The sequence below is a fragment of the Solanum tuberosum genome, unplaced genomic scaffold (assembly GCF_000226075.1).
Source record: "Solanum tuberosum cultivar DM 1-3 516 R44 unplaced genomic scaffold, SolTub_3.0 scf00036, whole genome shotgun sequence".
NCBI classification, from domain to species: Eukaryota; Viridiplantae; Streptophyta; class Magnoliopsida; order Solanales; family Solanaceae; genus Solanum; species Solanum tuberosum.
In genome coordinates, this window is record NW_006238960.1 from 497,258 (window position 1) to 513,155 (window position 15,898).

Sequence of the window (15,898 nt, forward strand, 5' to 3'; positions counted from 1 at the left end):
CTCTTGAGTCTCCAACTACTTCTCATCACTCTCCGGTGCATCTGACTCCTCATAATCATCAGCTAAAGCAACATCTCCAGTCACATTCTCCGGAGGGATCTCAGAAATAACTAGAACATCTGAACTGGGACCCTCGGGAATGTCAACTCCACCCCATATTATAGATATATTAGTTTGAGCTCATCTACATCATGCCTCAACCTTGCAACATCGGCCTTCAAGGTTGTCACATCCCCTGACTGTCGCCTTTCCCACTCACACGTCTCAACTCGCATAGTGAGGGCGTCGAATGCTAGTCCATGAGTAGTAATCAACTTTCTTTGATCTCGTAACTCATCTCGGATGGGGGTAAGGGCAGCAACAATGGCCCGCTCAATCAGCCCCGTGACAGCTGCCTCAACCCGGGAGGCACGCACATCGGCCGAATAGACTAGGTGACCCATTCTATACATCATGGTTTATGTCAATGGGGGATGGGAGACAGCAGCAGCAGAAGTAATAGGAGCGGAAGATTTAGGTGTACCTGATGGCTCGCCGGCCTGAGCGGAAGGAGTAGTGTCTGCCTCCAAAGTATCTATATTGACAGCTGGGGATGTATCCACCGATGCTTTGGTTAAGGTCCGTAGCTTTTCTTGGTCATATTTCTTCAAGTAAGGGCATTGAGGTAGATCCTAAGAAGATGGATGCAATCAAGAGTTGGCCTAGCCTTTATCCCCTTCAGTTATTAGAAGTTTCTTGGGTTTAGCTGGTTATTACATAAGATTTATTGAGGGGTTTTCTTCGATTGCCTCTCCATTGACATCTTTGACTCAAAAGAAGGCCAAGTTCCTATGGTCCGAAGCATATGAATAGAGTTTTCAAGAATTGAAAAATAGACTTACTTCCGCTTCGATGTTGAATTTATCGGAAGGGACAAATGACTTTATTGTTTATGTGATGCCTTGAGAGAATTGGGTTAGTATGTGTGCTTATGCAAAATGGGAAGGTTATTGCCTATGCTTCAAGGCAACTTAAGTTTCATGAGAAGAATTATCCTACCCATGATCTTGAATTAGCGGCAGTGGTGTTTGGCTTAAACATTTGGAGACATTATTTGTATGGTGTTCATGTAGATGTTTTCACCGACCATAAGAGCCTACAATATGTGTTTAATCAGAAAGATCTTAATCTTCGCCAAAGAAGGTGGCTTGAATTACCTAAGGATTATGATATCAGTGCTCTCTATCACCCCAGTAAGGTGAATGTGGTGGCGGATGCTATTATCCGACTATCAATGGATAGTGTTTCCCATATAGAAGAGTGTAAAGAGAATTAGTATGAGTTTTTCATAGATTGTCACAATTGGATGTTCGATTGATGGACTCCACCAAGGGTGGTGTTGTGGTTCAAAATGGTTTAGAATCGTCTTTTGTGACGGATGTGAAAGCTAAGCATTGTCTTGATCTGACTTTAGTAGAGTTGAAAGAAGTGGTTCTTAGAAAGTCCGTTGAGGCTTTCTCCCAAGAGGGAGATGGTGTACATAGATATCAAGATCGTTTGTCTGTTCCTAATGTTGATGACTTGAGGGAACAGATCTTGTCAGAAGCCCATAGTTCTCGGCATTCCATTCACTCGGGAGCCAGTAAGATGTACCGTTACTTGCGGGAGATCTATTGGTGGAACGGGATGAAGACGGATATTGCGGGATTTGTGGCTAAGTGTCTGAATTGCCAACAAGTGAAAGTTGAGCATCAGAAACAGGGAGGTTTATCCCAAGACATTAGTATTTCTACTTGGAAGTGGAAAGATTTGAATATGGACTTCATAGTAGGGTTGCCTCATACTCGGCGACAATATGATTTGATTTGGGTTATAGTAGACCGAATGACGAAATCGGCTTATTTCATTCCCCTGAATGTTTCTTATCTGGTGAAAGATTATGCTAAGTTGTATTTGAGGGAAATGGTAAGGTTGGATGGAGTTCCCTTGTCCATTATCTCCGATAGAGGTACTCAATTTACTTCTCAGTTTTGAAAGTCTTTCCAAAATGGTCTTGGTACTCGTGTTAAGCTTAGCACAACTTTTCATCCACAAAACAATGGGAAAGCAGAGCGTACTATCCTAATTTTGGAAGATATGTTGAGAGCTTGTGTGATTGATTTTAAGGGTAATTAGGATGACCATTTGCCGTTGATTGAGTTTGCTTATAACAATAGTTACCACTCTAATATTAGTATGGCTCTATTTAAGGCTCTCTATGGTAAGATGTGTAGATCTCCTATAGGTTGGTTTGAGGTGGGTGAAGTTTGATTGATAGGACCCAAGCTAGTTCATGAAGCTATGGAAAAAGTCCGACTTATTAGAAAAAGGTTGAGAACTGCCCAAAGTCGACAAAAGTCCTACGCTGGTGTTAGAAAAAGAGACCTAGACTTTGAGGTAAACGATTTGTTCTACTTCAAAATCTTACCCATGAAGGGTGTGATAAGATTTGGGAAGAAAGGGAAGCTTAATCCCCGTTATGTAGGCCCATATCATATTTTAAGTCATGTTGGTAAGGTTGCTTATGAGCTTGAATTTCTAATGATTTGGCATCAGTGCAACCTGGTTTCCATGTCTCTATTTTGAAAAAGTGAGTTGGAGATCCGACATCTATAATTTCCTTAGAAGGTTTGGAAGTTAAGGAGAATTTTTCTTATGAGGAAGTTCCGATTGAGATTTTAGACCGGCAAGTTAAGAAGTTGAGGAACAAAGAAGTTTCTTCCATGAAAGTGTTGTGGAGGAATAAATTAGTTGAGGGTGCTACTTGGGAAGCCGAGGCCGATATGATGTCCCGATATCCTCATCTTTTTTCTTCTACTCCTACTATAGCTTGAGGTAATGAATTCCTCATGGTCTACTTTTGTTTGGTGTCAAGTGTTTTAGATATTCCCATGATTTCCTCATTTTATGCATGTTCATGAAAAACTTGACTTTTGAAAGAAAATGAGTTTATATGATTGATTTTCCTCAAATTGTTGTGCATTGAGTATAAATTGCATATAGACTTCATGAGATGAATTGTTGAACATGCTTTATCTTGGAGATGGCATTTCCTCCTCGAATATATGCATATGAGTATGAATCGCATATTGATTTCATGATATGATAATATGAGCATGCTTTAAGCTTGGAGATGGTAGTTTCCTCCTCAGATATGAGTAATCTTGTAAGTGCATGCATATTGGGCTGCTAGGTCTAGTTCTTATCTTCCTTATGATTCTTTGATTATGTTCTTGCTAGGGGTCGAAGTTCCTCCTTGGTTGTGTGCATTTGATAAAGTTGCATGCATGATGACTTGCTATTTTAAATTCCTTTTCTTCTAAGTGATGGCTAGAATCTCATTCGAGGACGAATGATCTCAAGGGGGAGATGATGTAACACCTCAGATTTGAGAAAGGGAAACATAGCAAAATTTCAGAAGTTTCAGGTGCCATCGACGGAGGCTAACCACGTCCCGTGGAGTGGATCACGGACGGTAGGTCTAGTCCGTGGAGTGGATCACGAACGGTAGGTCTAGTCCGTGGATGGGCACCCAAAGACTACCTAGAAGTCTTGGATCCACGACTGGACCAATGGACCGTCGGTCAGACCACAGTCCATGGTTGAGGGTTCGTGATCCAAGACCCCAAAACATGGTTTCTGACCATGATCGACGATCGTGCAGGACAGACCGTCAGTCAGACCACGGTCCATCGATCAGGGTCCGTAGGTCGTGAGTCCGACAGTTATTTTTTGGGGTTGTTGGATATTTTCCTAATTAGTCTAGCCTAATACTATGTCATTTTACCGTTCATTAAGACCCCTATATAAACGTTTTAACCCCAAATTTCCCTTAATAGAAATCATTCTCTCAAATTTGTAAAAGAAGAACAAGTCTCCTCTCCAAATATTTCTCTATAGAACTTGAAGAAGAACAAGGGTTCAAGCTAGGGCTCAAGGTCAAGTCTTCATTCCTCAATTGCTTTTAGGCCTTGATACCAAGGTATGATAGCTTTAATCATCCATGGATCCCCTAAGTTCCCTAATTGAGAGGTAGAAATTCCCCAGTTTGAGTTAGGGTTTTTTTCTAAGTTGTGGGTCTTTATGAATGTTGATCCAATTGAGTCGATTATGATTGTTTATGGATGAATTGAAAGGATTTTATGCTTCTTATGATGAATTCTCATGTACTAATGCTTAACCCATGTTTCTAGGATTAAATTGATGTGAATGGGTTTTACTCCATGAAAGGAGAATTTATGGATTTATGTGCATTCTTATAGGATAAATAAGATGTGATATGTATTGCTTTAAGATTGAAACAGATGTGATGATTATGATATGAATTGCTTTGACAGTGAAGCATGTGTTTTGAATTGTTGATTATTGATGTAATTGTTTTGGAAGGGATCATTCCCACATAAACAAATATATTCAAGAAAGCGATAGCAAACAAACTAGTCCAGCATTCATAGTAAATAAACACAGCGAACAAAATAGAGGAAAAAGCCGTATGGTTATTGACTACAAAAATCTTCTTATGTATGAATGTGAAAGGCTTCTTCACACTAAATGATTCTAGGTTCAAAGGATTGCTCACCTAAAATGAATCTAAGGTTAGGAACTATGAATGTGATGAGGCTAGAGGTGATTACCCATGAGCTCTAATGAGAAGGATATGAGGCGATTACCCATATTCCTTGGAGTCGGACTAGAGGCGAATACCCATGATCCTAAGTAAAAGACAAGAGGTGAGTACCCATGTCATGTGCTAGAAAGAAAAGAAGGCGAGTACCCATGTCTCATCATTAAAAGGAAAAAAGGTGACTACCCATGATCCTAAAGTAAGTTGGACAAGAGATGACTGATGTTTGCGTAATCAACGACACAACTTCCGATGCAAGTGTCTACGATCGTGCAATAGTATAATAACCCAACCAAGGGTTAGGGTCGAGTCCCAAGGGAGTGGTTTCGAGAATTAATAGAAAAATAAAATTAGTTCTAACTAGTCGTAGCTAAAGACATTAACGACTAAAAACATTTTAAATTAAAAGAGGGGGTTGACATAAAAGTGTCAAATATCAAGTGGGGGTTTGTCACAAATATAGCAAAAACAGTAAAAATGACAGAGAAATCTATGAATGAGAGGGGATCTTGGGATGTGACTGCAATATATATTGGTATAAATCATTGGGTACATGCTTTCGATAGGATATTTGCAAGATAATAGTGACTAGGCTAAGCTTTAGATGGACATAAATTCCCTCTTGAGAAACTTACCCCGTTTCAAATGGGTTCCTCTCGGACGCCTATTTTCCGCATGAAGCTCAACCTACGCCTTACCCCACTCATTCTCTCGAGGTGAGTGTTAGGATATAGGACTAGGGCTCACCCTCTCGGGCTGAACTTCATGTTGACCCACTTCTTAGGCCATCAGTCTAGCAGTCTTGATTTCGCGACCTCTCTCTCGAGCAACCCGAAAACACATTGGTGGTTTTATATTTTCAACTACAAACCCATTAAATTAAACCACAACATTTAGGTGAAATCACCATTAAAATACATCTAACCTATTAGCAAACAAGACCCAACAATAATATCAACACATATTTGCTAAATCACACCCCTAGAATTGGGGTTTGTAGCCACAGATCAAGAGATAGAATTTTATACCTAAATGAGCTTGCATTTAAATGGGTATGAAGATTTAAGTCTTGTTACAGGCCAAGAGTGAGGAATTAGAGAGACCCAAGTCCAAATCTTTGGAGATGAAACGCTCTTCTTCTTGAAGTTTCAAAAACCCTCTCAAACTCAGAGAAAAAGTACTAAAATTATATTAATTGGTTCACACTAAAAATATTATGATACCAAAATCTGATACTAAGCTATAACTCTCAACGAGTATTTATAGTTTTTAAAAATCTGTGTTGCAGCGCGTCATTCGGCGACATTAGTTGGAATCGCCGATCAACTCGGCGATTCGCCCTTTAGTGTAGTTCATCGTTGTTTTGCACCATCCTTCGACATCGTTGTGCTCTGGGTCATTGGGAAATATAGTACTACTTCGCGGAACTTCTCGGCGATGTGCCGACTGCTCCCTTTTCCGCCGACTTGATCCTTTCCTTCAGGGTTCAGCACACTAGAACAAAAGGCGAAGTGATACCCTTCGGCGACTCGCTAAGTGGACTCGGCGATCCTCATGCCTTCATCTTCTTCATTCTTTTCAGCCTTTTCGTTCCTTTTTGCGAAGTAGTGTCCATCCTCTCCTTCAATCTTCAAATACCTGTAACTTAAGGGTTTTCATCAGATATTGAGATAAAATGAGCATTTGAGGAAACAAATTCTATTAAAATTTAGCCCTAAATGAGTCCAATTAGTGGACTCATCAACACCCCTAACTTGATGATGTTCAGCAGTTCAAATAGGATGTCTCAAATAGTACTACACAAGACCAAATCATGAACATACACAATATGACTCAATTTACTCATGCAAAGATCAATTGTGTACTCAAAGATTGAAGTTGTGACACACCATTACCAAAGATTCTCATTCTCGCAATACTTACTACTTGTGCAAGTTCAAGCTCAACATAAAGTATATAAATGCCCTCACATAAAGAATGATTCCATGATCACACACAGAGGTTAATCAATTCAAGATCAGGAATTAGATGCAACGATCACACTCAAAAAGAGGAACACAATGCATGTTTTCACCCATAGGCTTGCCCTTATTTTCCAATCGATCTTCGGTTCGGCTCACTCAAGATCAAAAAGGTCTTTCTAAGGCTTGTAATGGGGCTGAGTGCAAAGGTATTGTCAATTAGGCTCTGTGACTTTTTCCTCATGAGATGTGGTATTCTCAAGGCATGCCTTTCTTTTCCTTTTCAATTCTTTTACTAGTGCTTCTAAGTCATCTTTTTACTCACCTCCATGGATTGCTTGGAAACCCAATTTCTTTTGTACTTTTATTCCACAAATATTTATTTTTATTTTAAATTTTTTTTGTTTTTTTTTGTGGAGGGTTTCCATTGTTCCTCAACATCATGGGTTAAGGGAGACTTTTCTTGCACTTCTTGAATGCTCCTTTTCCTTTTCACCACACCCCCAACTTAGGTTATTGGCCTAAGTTGGCTATTCACTAAACCACAAATCAAGAGGATTATAGGTAGTGGGTCAAGTAAGGTCTAGGGTTCATCAAAGTTCTTCCAAAGAAAGGTAAGGCTCAAAGAGTGTTCAAGAGAGTTTCACACGCTCACAAACAGGCCACAAAAGAGGTATATGTCAAATTTGGCTCACAGTCTTCAAAAGTTGTCTAAGATCATTTCAAGAGCACATCTTACTAAATCAATTAGACTAACAAGGCAAATTCTAGGTTTATTCATGCAAGGTTCAAAGTAAGCTAAACACATAAGGCATCGATACTTCAGTCAAGCAAGACTACACATGTGTGCGTTTATTCATGCAAGGTTCAAAGTAAGTTCATCACACAAGGCATCGACACGTTAGTCAAACAAGACTACACTTTTTCACTAGTGTGCAACGGTCATTACAAGAGAATCAATTTGATAAATGGCTAATCACAACGAGATGCAAATAGTTCACATATTTTCTATGCAACTTCATTTGGCTTCGTCGTAGCCGCACATTCATGTTCGTTTGATTGAGAGCATTATTCAAGTCATCGGTATTGATTGGAACCTAGACTTAAATCTTTACAAGAACTGTCACATTCAAGAGCATATAATGGGTGAGAAAATGTACAAAAAATTTAAAAAAGAATTGGAAGGGTCAAATAAAAGGAGCCATAAGCTCAAACATCCACGAAAGAAAAGCAGATAAAACATAATTTTAAAGCAGAACAACCCAAATATATACACACAACACAACTATCAACACAAAAGGTGTGGGCCTCGTCCCACCACAATTAAACAATAACATTTTTCCTCAAATGCAATTAAAAGTATCCAAAAATAAAGATGTGTAGGAAAAATAAGGAGGTAAAGAAGTGATCCTGGCTATGCGGTTGCTCCATCTGTCAAGGCGGCATGGTTCTCCTGCGACTTTGGGTGTATACCTTCAATAATTTCAGCATTTAAAAGAAGGCGAGGTGGGGACGTTAAGCGATTCGTTGAGTGATTCAGTGAACTCTACACAACATTGCTAAGCAACCCAACACGCTTACTTTCAACCCACTTTCTCCAATGTTTCACTGCCACCCTATTTCAGTTTACTCAAGCACTGTCCAATTCCTACGTACCCGGTGATATCATTCTGAATCGCCGAATCAATTGGCGTGTCGCCGACCAATCACCTATTTCGTCGAGTGTTACAGATCATTCCAGCAAACCTGGGTGTTCAAACAACGGTCTACGTCGAGATGCGCCAATGATTTCTCAAGCTTGCCAAGTTTTACAGACTCCAATCTTGGGGATCTTTGGAGTCAAACGGTGGATAAAGTCAAGTTCGCCGACCTCTTCGGCATCTCGCCAATTGGACCTATTGCTTGTCACTCTGTACTTTTTGAGCAGTTCAACCTATACCAACAACACATCATTATTTTACTAATATGCGAATGTAAAATATTTAGGGGTTTTGGGTTGCCTCTCAAACAGTGCCTTAGTTAACGTCGTGGCACGACGCAAGTCAACAACTATTATTCACTTTCAGAGTCGCCCATGTTGTAATTAGGCGAGTTCTCGGCGAATGGTGGGTAATGACCTGATATCAAATGGCAGATTTGACTATCCTGTAGTTGAATAGTCATGGAGTGAGAGGTTGACTCTTCATTTAGCATTTCAATGTTCTCCTTCATCTCATTCAACATCCTCTCATGTGCCTCAATTTTTTTTGAATAAGTGAAAAAGCTTCATCATCTTGCACACCTCTCTGCTTCTTCCCATGTTTACACTCTCGAAGGGAGAAATGTTTTTCTTTCACAATGGCTTGTACCTCCAATTACGTGACTCGGGTGGATAGAACATTCAACTGGGTAACTAGTGCGTCTCACTCCTGCTTCTTTTTGGCTTCTTCGTTGGCTTCTACCATACCATCAAGGAGTTTTGCTACAACTTCATAGGGCTAGTGTAGCATAATGCCCTCGCAAAGTTGATCGGCTATACCTCTATTCTCGGGTCCTAGACCCCTGTAGAAGCATTCCAATAGCCCCTTGTCCGTCATCCCGTGAGATGGGCATGGTTGCAGCACCGCTTGAAACTTCAGCCACATTTCTTAAATTGTCTCATCCCCTACCTGTTTAAAGGCTAGGAGGTTGTCCCTAAGGTTCAATAGTTTCAGAAGGGGATGATTCGTGTGGTATCCATAATGATTTTCCATCATTCGTTCCCTACTTTGATATTCAAACTAGAAAAAAAATCTACAATTTAGATTAGTAAAACTAAAACTAGAGAATCATAAATTATATTTAACTAAGAACTCCCAAATAACACCACTCCCCAGCAGCGGCACCATTTAGATCTTTGCGTAATCAACTACACAACTTCCGATGCAAGTGTTTACGATCGTGCAATAGTATAATAACCCAACCAAGGGTTGGGGTCGAGTCCCAAGGGAGTGGTTTCAGGAATTAATAAAAAAATTAAATTAGTTCTAACTAGTCGTAGCTAAAGACATTAACGACTAAAAACATTGTAAATTAAAAGGGGGAGGGGGGGTTGACACAAAAGTGTCAAATATCAAGTGGGGCTTTGTCACAAATATAGCAAAAACAGTAAAAATGACAGAGAAATATATGAATGAGAGGGGATTCTTGGGATGTGACCGCAATATATATTGGTATAAATCGTTGGGTACATGCTTTCGATAGGAAATTTTCAAGATAATAGTGAATAAGCAAAGCTTTAGATGGACATAAATTCCCTCTCGGACAACTTACCTCATTTCAAATGAGTTCCTCTCGGACACCCATTTTCCCCATGAAGCCTAGCCTACGCCTTACCCCACTCACTCTCTCGAGCTGAGGGTAAGGATATAGGACTAGGGCTCACCCTCTCGGGCTGAACCTCATGTCGACCCACTCCTTAGGCCATCAGTCTAGCGGTCTTGGTTTCGCGACCTCTCTCTCGATCAACCCGAAAACACATGAGTGGTTTTGTATTTGCAACTACAAACCCATTAACTTAAACCACAACCGCTAGGTGAAGTCACCATTAAAATACATCTAGCCTATCAGCAAACAAGACCCAACAATAATATCAACACATATTTGCTAATCACACCGCAAGAAATGGGGTTTTTAGCCACACATCATAAGATAGAAAATTATACCTAAATGAGCTTGCATTCAAATGGGTATGAATATTTAAGTGTTGTTATAGGCATAGAGTGAGGAATCCAAGAGACCGAAGTGCAAATCCTTGGAGATGAAACCCTCTTCTTCTTCAAGTTTCAAAACCCTCTCAAACTCAGAGAAAAAGTACTAAAATTATATTAATTATTTCACACTAAAAATATTATGATACTAAAATATGATACTAAGCTATAACTCTCAACGAGTATTTATAGTTTTTAAAAACTTGTGCTGCAGCGGGTCATTCGGCGACATTAATCGGAATCACCAATCAACTCGGCGATTCGCCCTTTGGTGTAGTTCATCGCCGTCTTGCACCATTCTTCGGCATCGTCGTGCTCTGGATCATTGGGCGTTATAGTACTACTTCGCGAAACTTCTCTGCAATGCGCTGACTGCTCCCTTTTCCACCGACTTGATCCTTTCCTTCAGGGCACAACACACTAGAACAAAAGGCGAAGTGAGACCCTTCGACGACTCACCAAGTGGACTCAGCGATTCTCAGGCCTTCATTTTCTTCATTCTTTTCAGCCTTTTCGTTCCTTTTTGTGAAGTAGTGTCCATGCTTTCCTTGAATCTTCATATACCTGAAACATAAGGGTTTTCATCAGATATTGAGATAAAATGAGAATTTGAGGACACAAATTCTATCAAAATATTGCCCTAAATGAGTCCAGTTTTAGGACTCATCAGCGACTACCCATGATCCTGTAGTAAGAGAGATGTAACACCCCTTATCCGAAAGAGACCAAAAATGCAGATTGTGAGAAATTGCAGGTGTAACCAACGGTTGCCATCCATGGACCGTAGGTCAGACCACCGCCCGTGCTGGTGCTCCGTGGTTCACCACTGCAACCCCTCCACAAATTGAGCTCAGAAAATCGGCTAAGTCTCAACCCACGGATAGACCAAGGTCCGTAGGTCAAACTACGGTCCATGGTCTGTGTCTGTCAATCAAGACCCCGTTTACAGCCTTTGACTCGAACGACAGGCGACCAACACAGACCTTCGTTCATTCCACGGTCCGTAGGTGAGGGTCAGCTGTCAGTTAGAAGAAAATTATTAATTGGCTCATCTTGAAATGGTCATAAATCTTAGCACAAAAGGAATTATGTGTCCCGTGACATATGATTTGATAGATAATTGAATAATCTTTCCAAAGCCACCGAGTTTGCTAAAATCCGACCTCCAAGTAAAATGTTATGCTCGTTTTAGAGAAGCCATGTCGGGCAGACTTGACCTACGACCCCAATCTACGGACCGTAGATTGACCTACGGCCCTTAGGTCCCGTCCGTCGATCACTCCGACAACAGTTAAGTCAGGGGTCTTTTGGTCTTTTCCTATTTCATTGGACCCCTAGGCTACGTCGTTTAGACCATAAATTATGAGGTTTTAGTCATTTTAAGCCAAGAAACATAACTAGAACTTTCCTAAGTCAAATCATTAATCAAAACATAGAAAATTAGAAGCAAGAGAGGAGAAAAAGGTCAAGAACCCTAGTTCAAGAGCGCAACAAGGTTCCCTCTGTCCTAGCCCCGAAATCTAAAGATTTCTCTATGGAATTCATCACCAGGTATGTGGGATTTCACTAGTGGGTTCCTTTCACCCATTAGGTCCCTAGTTTTCACTCAATTTCTTGATTCCCTTATTATGACTAGACCTAGGGTTTCTTGAATGTTAGAATTATTGGGTTCTTAGCTGTTAGAATGAGCCAAATCAAATAAGTATGTTAATATTTAGTTTATTGCATGAATTCCAGAACTCTAGCTAGGTATTTCTTTAGTTCCTGAATTACACATGCTGTGTCAGATATTTCAGTTATTCAGTTATACATGCCTCAGTTGTTAATGCATCAATATCAGTTTAATTGTTGCATTCTTAGTTTGCATGTACAGTTCGAGCTATCCAGTAAATTACAAAAATCCAGTCATAATGTGTTAATTACTTAATCCATTGGGAGTAGCATAATACCGAGTTGGACTAGGGTTCAGCGTACCTAATTCGTTCCAGAACTACGAGCCACATAGGTTGTAAGTCCCCTCTGTGGGCATCATTTCAGTGATCACGCCAGCATGCCTCTATACCTCTGGCAGGATATATTGGGTCCTCTCGATGGGACATATACATCGGTATTCAGCATGCCTCTATTCCTTTGGCCAGGTATATTGGGTCCTCTCGATCGGGCGTATATATCGGACTCCATATTTTTCTCATATGGTTTTATTATCGGTTATTAGTAGCACCCACAGTTCAGTCAAATTCTATTGCATTGACCATTTATCAGTATATCCAGCATTTAGTTTCAACATGTTATAAATTGGTCATTGCATTCAGTTATCTCAGTATTCAGTATATGTATCATGTTCAGATTATATCATTGCTTATTTGCTTTGTTTAGTTATATGTTATTTCAGTTTTATTTTATCCTGCATGCTCAGTACCTTTCAAGTACTGATGCATACTCTGAGCTATATCTTCTCGTGATGTAGGTTCAGGTTCTCAATATCCAGATCACGCTTAGATCGATTGCCGATCTCTAGTTTGGCAGAATCAGTGGTGAGTCCTCATTCTCCGAGGACAATAGTCATGAGTTTCTTTTCGGTAGTTTTAGTCCTTTAGTTTCAGTTTTGCTAGGCTTAGTTAGGTCTTGTCCTAGCATTTCTAGTCAGTTAGAGGTTATTTTCAGACATAGTTTGATTTAGTTTAGTATTGAGTTAATATCTTCTTTGTATTAAACTCATCAGTTTTCATTTATCTCAGTTATAGTATACGGGTATTCCCCATCTTTTCATTTTATTTATGATTTAGCTTCTGCATCAATTTATTATCTTTAGTATGCTCGTGATCATGCCAACAGGGTTAGCTTGGGATCACTTGTGGTGCTAAGTCTCATGTCTGCGTCTCGAGGGTAGTTCGGGGAGTGACAAACTTGGTATCAAAGCACTAGGTTTAAGTGCCCTAGGATGTCTGTAAAGCCGCACTAGGTAGAGTACTTTTCATGGATGTGTAGTGCGCACCACATCTAATGAGAGGGAGGCTACAAAGTGTCTTTCGAAAAATCTTCATTTACTTGTTACTCTTATCGTGCGTAAGGTATGAACTAATCCCGTTCTAACTTAATGTTCTGTGTTTCAGTGAACATGCCTCCTCGTAGAGCTAACGCCATGAATGCGAATGCCAGAAACGCAAACGCAGCTCCTTCAGTCCCTGATGAAGAAGTGTTGAATACAGAGTTAAAGAACGCCATTTAGATGTTGGCTTAGAGTATGGTAACAATTAGCGGGCTCCAGTTCCAGTAAATGCCAATGTTGGGTCAGCTGCAGCCAGTGTGCGAGACTTTGTTAGGATGAATCCCCCAGAGTTCTTAAGATCGCAAGTTGGAGAAGATCTCCAAAACTTCATTGATGAGGTCAAGAAAATCTTTGAAGTGATGCAATTACCTTGGAATGATCGGGTTGAGTTAGCGTCTTACCAACTTAAGGATGTGGCTCATATCTGGTATACGCAGTTGAAGGAGAACAGGGGTACAGATGCAACTCCTATTACTTGGGATTGTTTCAGCGAAACCTTTCTGGACAGGTTTTTCCCCATAGAGTTGAGAGAAGCAAGGGCCCAAGAATTTATGAACTTAAGGCAGGGTAACATGACGGTCCAAGAGTATGGGCTCAAGTTTAACCAACTCTCCAGGTATGCTCCTCAAATGGTTGCCTACTCCAGGGCTCAGATGAATAAGTTTCTTTATGGGGTGTCATACTTAGTGAAAACAGAGTGCAGGAATGCTATGTTTGTTGGGAGACATGAACATCTCTAGGCTCATGACTCATGCTCAGCAGGTTGAGGGTGATAAGCTTAGAGAATAGGCTAAGGAGACTAAGAAATCAAGAACAGGTAGCTATGAGTATTCCCAACAGAAATCGGGTGGTGGAAATCACTCGGAGTTTCAGCAGAAATCCTCGACTCCAACACATTCATCAGCTAGTGTTCCATCCCCCAGGTTCCGTAACGATCAGAAAGGTAGGGTGTCAGGCTCTAAGTCTCAAGGTAGTGTTTCAGGCACAAAATCTTACCCAACTTGCCCGAAATGTAGTAAGAACCATCAGGGCGAGTGCCTTGCAGGTAAGGAAGGATGCTTTGGGTGTGGTCAGTCGGGTCATAGATGGAAGGATTGTCCTTCTAGACAGGGTCAAAGAGGAAATAATGGTAGAGCTCAGTCTACAACTTCAGCAGCACCAACAGGTCAGGTCTCCAGACTCAGCAGGGTAACTCATCTGGTTCAGGTGGTAGAGAACACCAAAACAGGCTCTATGCTATTCAGGCTCGTCAAGATCAGGAAGATTCTCCTGATGTAGTCACTGATACGTTACGAGTCTTTGACCTTGATGTTTATGAATTGTTAAATCCAGAGGCTACTTTGTCTTTTGTAACTCCTTACATAGCAGTCCAATTCAGTATTAACCCATAAACTCTTTCAGAACCCTTCTCAGTCTCTACTCCAGTCGATGACCCAATTATAGTTAGATGGGTATACATAAATTGCCCTATCACAGTCTCTTAGAAAGTCACCTCAGCAGATCTTGTAGAGTTAGAAATGGTAGACTTAGATATCATTCTAGGCATGGATTGGTTACATTCCTATTATGCCTCAGTCAATTGTAGAACTAGGATTGTTCGTTTTCAGCTTTCAGATGAACCAATCCTAGAATGCAAGGGTAGTAGCTTAGCGCCTATGGGTCGATTCATTTCTTACCGTAAGGCCAGAAAGATGATCTCTAAGGGTTATCTCTATCATTTAGTTTAGGTTAAGAATTCTAGTTCCGAATCCCCAACTCTTGAGTCAGTCCTTGTAGTCAATGAGTTTCCAGAAGTGTTTCCAGATGATCTTCTCGGAGTTCATCCCAAAAGGGAAATTGAGTTTGGAATTTATCTCCTTCCAGATACCCAGCCTATCTCTATTCCCCCTTACAGAATGGCTCTAGCTGAACTTAAGGAATTGAAAGAGCAGTTGAAAGACCTTCTAGATAAGGGCTTTATCAGACCTAGTATTTAGCCATGGGATGCACCGGTGTTGTTCATAAAGAAGAAATATGGTTCTCTCAGAATGTGCATTAACTATAGGCAGTTGAATAAAGTCACAATAAAGAATAAGTATCTCATCCCCAGGATTGATGACTTGTTTGACCAACTTCAGGGTGCTAGTCATTTCTCAAAGATAGACCTCAGATCGGGTTATCATCATCTTAAAGTCAGAGATAGTGACATTCCGTAGACAGCCTTCAGAACTCGGTATGGTCATTATGAATGTGTAGTCATGTCATTTGGACTAACCAATGCTCCTACAACTTTCATGGATATGATGAACAGAGTGTTCAAGCAGTACTTGGACTTGTTCGTTATCATCTTTATTGATGATATCCTCATTTACTCTAGGAATGAGGAAGAACATGCGAGTCATTTGAGAGTTGTTCTGCAAACTCTCAAAGATCGCCAGTTATTTCCAAATTTAACAAGTTCGAGTTTTGGTTACAATCAGTTACCTTCCTTGGGCATATTGTGTCTAGTGAAGGAATTCAAGTAGATTCCCAGAAGATA